This window comes from Amborella trichopoda, chromosome 5, assembly GCF_054954075.1.
Source record: "Amborella trichopoda isolate Santa Cruz 75 chromosome 5, AtrichopodaSantaCruz75HAP2 v2.0, whole genome shotgun sequence".
Taxonomy (NCBI): Eukaryota; Viridiplantae; Streptophyta; class Magnoliopsida; order Amborellales; family Amborellaceae; genus Amborella; species Amborella trichopoda.
In genome coordinates, this window is record NC_142340.1 from 11,520,095 (window position 1) to 11,528,345 (window position 8,251).

The 8,251-nt window shown below is 37.8% G+C and overlaps 1 pseudogene across 1 annotated transcript; it reads left to right on the plus strand.

Annotated features, from left to right (window-relative positions):
- The first annotated feature begins 433 nt into the window (after positions 1 to 433).
- LOC105421379 (pentatricopeptide repeat-containing protein At5g66520 pseudogene) lies at positions 434 to 3,260 on the plus strand (annotated as a pseudogene). The gene has a single exon (XR_016056683.1). The product of XR_016056683.1 is annotated as a pentatricopeptide repeat-containing protein At5g66520 pseudogene (transcript).
- Positions 3,261 to 8,251: the final 4,991 nt, after the last annotated feature.

The window sequence follows — 8,251 nt, forward strand, 5'->3', positions numbered from 1 at the left end:
ATCATAACATGTAATTTCGATGTAAAAAATTCTTCAGATTATCAAAAAATATTTTTTCATCTCTAATTATAATTTTTTTATATTTCAAAATTGTTTAAAATCAAGAAGATCGTAAACATATGAGAATTTTGAAAATCGACAGTCTAGATAATGTATTATAAGATGCACTATGTTTGAGACTCAAACTTTTTTTTTTTTTTTTCATAGTCATGCATCTTGATGTCGAGATGATCGATTCGAGTGTTTTTCACCATTAAAACAACTTGTTTCGATGAATTTTTGAGTTGCATCTTTAATTCTACATTTTAAAGTTGCAATCTTATATAAATTTATTATAAAACTAAATTTTAAAAGAGTTTATAAAACAATTTTAAAAAATTTAATAATTCTTTTAAATTCTTTTAAGGCCGAAACAGGCGGATGTATCGATCAAGACCCCGATCAACGGATCTGAAGCGATTTCCATATGGCCAATCTGCCCTACCCTACCCTACCAGGTTTTCAAACTGTGAATCCCATATCAAAATAGGAACCAACGAAGTCTGATAAGGATTCGTTGAAAGACAAACTCGCGAGCGGTAAAATAGTCCCTCTCTTGCGAGAGAGAGAGAGAGAGAGAGAGAGAGAGAGAGCATGGTTTTAGAACTTGGAACCTGAACCTCAAACCATCCCACCCAGCTCGAGAGAGAGATTTAAGTTGAATCTCAAAAAGAGAATCAACACTGGAACTGCAAAACTTTGGAGCATTCCACCCCACACAGCAACAGTCATTCAGCCCAACGGCTGAGAGACAACTCGCAATATAAAAATCTCTCTCTCTCATGATTCCCAAAACCCACATTCTCTCTCTCCTCCATCAATGCAAAACTCTCCAAAACCTGAAACAAATCCACTGCCAATTGATCAGGTCAGGACTCGATGCCGACCCGTTTGCGATGGGCGAGGCCCTCTCTCTCTGTGCTTTCTCTCTCTGCCCACCCTCCATATCCTACGCCCACCTCCTCTTTGACAGTGTCCACAACCCGACTCCGTTCATGTTCAACACCATGATCAGAGCTTTCTCCAATTCCAAGACCTCCCATGAATCTTTCTCTTTCTTCAATCGAATGCTCGCCAATGGTATCAAACCCGATCACTTCTCCTTCCCTTTCTCTCTCAAAGCGTGTGCCTTCTCTCTCTGTCTACAAAATGGCAAATGCCTCCATACCAAAGTCATAAAATCTGGTTTCGAGCCGGACCCATTTGTGCATAGCTCCCTTGTCCATTTATATTCAATTTGTGGAGAAACCACTGATGCACACAAAGTCTTTGATGAAATTATTCACCCAACTGTAGTTTCTTACAATGCTCTGTTAGCTGGGTTAGGCAAACAAGGGCTTATTTCAGATGCCCGGAACATATTTGATAAAATGCAAGAGAAAGATTCCATTTCTTGGAGCTCACTAATAGCATCATATGTCAATGGCAATGACTGTCTAGAAGCTCTGATGGTTTTTAAAGAGATGCAATTATCAGGAATTGAACCTAACGAGGCTTCTCTTGTGAGCCTGATTTCTGCCTGTGCTCGGTTAGGGGCTTTACGGCAAGGCAAGTGGGTCCATAACTACTTGAGAAAGAGACGCAAAGAAGGCCTACAATTGACCACTAAGATGAGCACTGCACTCATAGACATGTATGCAAAGTGCGGCCACATAGAGAAGGCCATCGAAGTTTTCGAAGAGATTCAAGTGAGAGATTTGTGGGCTTGGACATCCATTATAACTGGGCTCGCAATGCATGGGCATGGCGAAGAATCGGTATGCTTCTTCTCCAAGATGAAGAGAGATGGAATGGTGCCTGATGGGGTGGCTTTTTTGAGCCTTTTATGTGCTTGTAGTCATTCAGGGCTCGTCAATGAGGGGAAATTTTACTTTGATCTCATGACTAAGGACTATGGACTTGAGCCCAAAATGGCTCACTTTGGTTGCATGGTGGACTTATTGGGTAGGGCTGGAAGGCTCAAAGAGGCGGAGGAAATCTTAGTTTCTATGCCTATGAAGCCTGATTCAAGTGTGTTGGGATCTCTACTGAATGCATGTTTTGTCCATGGGGATGATCAGTTGGGAGAGAGAATTGGAAAAAAGTTGATTGAATTGGAGCCTGGGCACTCAGGGCGCTATGTGGGTCTCTCAAATTTGTATGCAAAGGCTGGGAGGTGGGGTGAGGCTGAGAAGGTGAGGGCAGTGATGGATAGTAGAAGAGTAAGAAAGCCACCAGCATGCAGTATGGTCTAGGGTAGTGTTTACAAAAACGGGCAGGTCGACCCAGACCTACCCGAGTTATGCAGACCCAGACCCACCCGGTTAAGCCCGTTTTTGGTGGTCAAGCTCAGGGTCTTAAAAGAAAATTAAAATAATTATTAAAAAATCCAAAGAAATAAGAAATTTATTTGTAATGTTTATTTTATTTTATTTTATTTTTTTATTTTTTATGTCATTTGGCAAAGATTGAAAAGGTCTTTAGGCCAATTATACTTATTTTTACATTTTCCCTGATATACCCCTAGTCACAAATTGATTTTTAAGTTCTATTGTGGAAAATGGCTTGATAGTGTTGTAGCCCTATTAAAATAAGTAAAGCCTCAACCCACAACTCATCTAAAATTGCAAGTCAAAAATTCAAAAACCTTTATATCAATCTTCTTGGCTTGAACATTATGATTGTGAAAAAAAAAAAAAAAAGATTTCAAGCTCCAAAAATAGTGTATATTGTAACAAGATATGCAGACTGTTCATTTAGCCCTAAAAATAAGTTTTTATAGGTCCTCAAGGTCTGTACCATTTCTTGAGTTTCAAATTTTATTGTTGGTGTTAGAAATTGATTTTACAGCCATAATGGAGATTTTTGTTGCCAAAAGTGTTTTCCAGACGAGGATCTAAGGTGAGGCTTTATTTTGTTTCATAAAGCAAGGGCCTTATAGAAACTTCTTCTTTTTATTTTTTCCGTACTTTTTTAACCGCATTCAAATGTGTTTTGTTTATATTTTTCATATTTTTTGGGATTTTTCCTTCTTTTTTTTTTTTAAAAAAAATAATAATTGAACACTGTTTTTTAGTCTGTTCGATAACTGCCCAACTCGGTCCCGGTTACTTGGCCTGGCCCAAAGTGGGGTACTGTGCCCTAGTCGTGGCTTCCTACACTGGTCTACGGCTTCTTTTTGGGTGTGTGTAATATGTTATCATGTTTATAATGAACTTGATTTGGATTGTGCCTTATCAAAATGGGAACTCTTAGATGTTTTGGAATAAAAGATTGAAGGGGTGTGGTGTCTATGCTACAATCCATATGATCATTGACGAGTTACGCTCATGAGTTTCATCATCATCTAATTGATCGATGGGACTGCCAGTGAGAGAGGGGGTACCTACCAAATATGAAATGTTGGATTTTGTGATTGTCCATTGGTTCAGTGGTCATATGAATCATCGTATACTCTATCGAGAGCAATAAAAAAATACCCCTATAGTTTTTTATTTTCTTGTAATGGACACGCCTTAAAAATTAAATTTTATTGAATTTGGAGTGGTCTTACCAATCATCATCATCATTATAGTTTTTTTTCAATTAATTGGGGTCGGCTACACAAATCATGGTCTACTTTCTTGATACGTTAAAAGTCCTACCTTGAGTGAGGCTATAAGTCCCTATATATTTTCGGACTATTTTCAACCTCGTCCCTTTGGGCCTATTCGGATATATTTTAAGATTATGTTGGCTTTTGGGTCATTGAAAGCCAATCAATAAAAGGTTTCTTAATAGCCTTTTTTTTTCGGTAAATATTTTTTTTTCTGAATAATTCAATGGGGAAGATATGCCCCTATTAGTTTATTTTTATTTTTATTTTTATTATTTATTTAATTTTTTTAAAAATAATTTAGGGGTTAGTTTTTTAAAGTAGTTAGTAAATAGTATCAGTGAGAATGAAAACCATAACGGGGTGACTGAAATATACGGGTACCCCATAGTCCTAGCCCCTTCCCAAAAAGTCTTAACAATCTTAGGTATGCCTTAACTTCTTGAGGTATTTATTAAGAAAACCAAAAGTGCGTTCTCTTAAATGTGAGCAACAAGGACACATTTGTAGATCTTGAGCATTGAGCATGTGCTTCTCACAAAGTTCAAAATTGGGATCAAGGCTACAATTTTGAAATAAGAGCACTAGGTTGCACATTTGCTGAAAACTTAAAAACTCATATTCAAATCGATTTGGAGTTTTGCTTCAATAAGGGACGAGAGGCATGAGATGTTTTTATTTTCTTTGAAGTATTGGACAATCCCGATTTGAAAAATTTAAGATGTAATAGAGTAGTGATTATTGTATTCCCAGGATATAACTAAGCATAGTGAAGTACTACGCAAACTTCTCTCCAAGTTGCATGCTCAATAGAACCCTCTAAAAAACTTGGATCTGAATTGATTCGTCTTCTGATAACTTAGCTTGGATTTGGTTTCGATTTAAAATCGAAGATTTTGTGGAAGAAAATGCGAGATTTTCCTTAACCATAGTAATAACTGGGAGTTTGTCTAACTGCAATGAGAATTCACAAGATAGAGCGTTTGAAGGAGCGTAACATAAGTGTATTTGAAGGTAAGGTTTTATCCACATAAATTGTGCTAAGCAATATCTTGTGTAGCTGCTGCAGTTGGCTATCCATTACTAAGGAAGGACGTGGTATTGTTGAGGTGGATGTGAGACTAAATCTTGACAGTTTATTTTCTTCCCATATTGCTAAGCAGAGACCAATTGGGCATTGGATGCCACCAGCTCAGGGCTGCTTCAAATTGAATTTTGATGGCAACTCTATGGATAACTTTGGTACTGCAGGTATAAGAGGCATGGTTAGGGATTGGAATGGTGCAATGATTTTTGGTTATGTAGGTCTCATTGGTGTGGCAATTGCTAACCTTGCCGAATTTAAGGCCTTTCTTCATGGACTCCGTTTTTTTTTTGCTAAGAATCTAGGCACACTTTGTATTTAGTATGATTGAATGGTCACAACAATATTCTTTTCGTTTGTCTTGTTCGAGTGACATTTTTGGGATGGATCAGCATGGAGGGATTCCCCTAACTCATAATGGGGACCCCTACCCACCATAATCTGGACTAATAATAAATAAATTTAATTTATTTTTCAAATTTCGAAATGAAATATTTTTAAGTTTCATTTCATATTCTTCATGGCTATTTCTTTTCATCAATGTAAGGGTCTAAATAGGGAAATCTCCATAACGCAATTGCTCTTTATCCATCAATCAAAATAGTAAAACATGTACTTCAGAATAGTATTTATCACTATTATATGCTGAAAGAGCTAGCTATTATTCCCTCCTACCATGCGAGGTGGCTTCATTGTTGGAATATAGTTATGCCTTAAAATTATTCATAAAAATTCTCGATAGCAAGTAGTGGTCCTAGTGAGATTGCATGCGGCTCTTGTAATTTTTTATTGTAGTGATTATGGGCACTAAGGAGGAACAAGTTTGGCATGGACAACACAACGGTGTTAGAGGGAGACGGAGACGAAGACGAAGAAGAAGAAGAAGAGGGGGTCAGTTTACTTTGCCTTAAAATATCAAAGGAGGAGCGAGATACCTTAAAGCTGGAAGAGTCATGAGGCACGACGATTATTTGGGAGTAAGAAAAGTAAAATAAGTGACGGAGTATCTGGCTTGGATCCAACTTATTCCCATCAATATCGTATCACAAATACAGAGCATTGCTAGAAAGCAAAAAGGCAAAGTATTTCATATGTTCGATGTTCCTGCAGGGGAGGATATCGATGATGTTATAGCACGTTGCTTTTATGCCCATGGCATCCCATTTAACATTGCGAAGTGACGTAGGTTCCCAGAAATGGTATCCACAATAGATCATGCTTTGAATGGATATGTCCCACCCAAATATGAGATGCTTCCGACAACTTTTCTTGAATGTTATAATGTGGTTCAGGTTGTAACTAACAACGTTACTAATTGTAGGGGTGCTGGGACATTGATACAATGCTTTCATCCCCATATTTTTTGGTTAGGTTGCTTGGCTCACACATTAAACCTTCTTATGAAGGATATTGTGGATAAGTTAAAAATCATTGTAAGCAGGCAAAGAGGATAGTGAAGTACATACGTAATCACAATAGATATTTGTATATATTTAGGACTATTTCAAACCTCGAGCTTCTCAAAGCTAAAAAAAACTCTATTTGGATATCATACATTATGTTTTGCGACGGTTGATGGAAGTGAGGTTGTCCTTATTGTCCCTCGTGTTGGGTGAGCATTGGCAGGGTCTTAAGTGAGGTCCAAGAGATACTGAGCATGATGAAGTTTGTAGGGTAATCATGGATGACTCCTTTTGGACAACCAACAAGAAAATCTTGAGGTTCACAAGGTCAATATGGAAGATGAAAAGTTTGCAGCTAGAAAAGTTTGCAGCTAGCGACAAGGCTATTGTAGGTGATGCATATGAGATGATGGATACTATGTTGGGCGAGATACGTGTGGCTCTATATGGCGATCCCAAACTGTATCAAAGAGTGAGAGACATGGTTATGGCTCGATGGGACCGGGCAAATTTTCCACTCCATTGTCTAACATTTTTTTTGAGTTCCAAGTATTACTCTCGAGAGAGTGGTTGTCTACATCCACACTTGCAGGGGAGAACGAGGTGAAACCCCATCACGACAGAGAAGTGTGGCCTTGTTACTATTAAGCTTTTGATTCGCTGATTTTGGACGAAACAGAACGAGCTAATATGTGACTACAAATTAGCGATTTTCTCGCTCCCAGCGTCAATAGCTGACAGGGGCACAATGCCCACGGTTTCATTATGGGATCTCTATGGAGGAGGGGCTCCAGAGTTGTATTCATTAGCAATAAAGGTATTGTTGCAAAGTGTTAAATTTTCTTGTGCAGAAAGATGTTGGAGCACTTATAGTTACATCTACAGTGTGAAAAAAAATACAGATCAATCTGAGTAATTAGTTTATGTTTATTACAATGAGAAGTTGCTTAGTAGGTTGCGAGAGTAATTAGTTTATGTTTATTACAAAAAATGAGATGCTCATCCTGAGCATGACCACCTCGAGTATGAGATGGATGCTTTGATGGAATTAGATGCAAGCCAAGATGTTGATGACATTGATGGTCTGCCTACTTCCCTGACACTCCTGAGTCATAATGTTCCTTTGCGAACTTCTCTTCCATAAGTAAATTTCGGGATTGCCCTTGCTGCACAACCAAGCCCAAGCACACCAGCACCTCCAAGTCAAGGCCTCTCGACACCATCTAGTATTACACAAAGGCTCCATGCAGCTCATAGAAACACTAGAAAAAACAAAAAATAGTGGTAGTATTTGGATCTGTCTCTCTTTTATACTGTGGTTGTTAGGGACTTTCTATTATGGATGAAAGGGTTTAGAAGTTGTTTCTCTCTCTCTCTATTTATTGGTTGTAAAAGCTCTCTCTCCCTTTCATGTGGTTGTAATGGCAAAGACAATTTCATATCTCTCTCTATCTATCTCTGACTCTATCTATTGTAAAAGTTATCTGACTCTATCTGTTGTAAAAGTTCTCTCTCCTCTTCATGTGGTTGTAATTGCAAAACCTTAACTCTAGATGTTACTCTCTCTCTCTTGTAATTGCATAACGATAATTTTTGCCCTCTCTCTCTTGTAATCGGAAAGCCATAATTTATGCTCTCAATTGTAATAGCTTTCGCATGTGGTTTTAATTTGCAAAGCCATAATTTATGCTTCAAGTATGTGTAATTTAATTGTAAGGCCAAAGTTTAAGCCTTTCTCTCTCCATAATGGATATCGCCCATGATAAGTTGGATCACTTATGGGCTCTGCGTTAAGAAACTAAAAAAATTGCCATTGGGAATTGTTAGGATCTTGCATCTATACATGATGATCCCTTAGTAATCTCAAAAAAATGCCACTGGGACACCACTTTAATAAACTCAAAAAATCTGAGTTAAGAAATTAAAAAAATTGCCATTGGGACATGTTAGGATCTCGCATCGATGATACTTTAATAAACTCAAAAAATTATCGTTGGGACATTTTAGGATCTCACATCTAGACATGATGAAACACGAACTTGTGTAATAAAGGATCTCGTTCCTATGGAAGATATTCATCTCTCCATTGTAGGTTGGACCACTTCTAATTTTCCGCTCATTACGTTAAAGGTGAAAACTTCGCTTCTAATA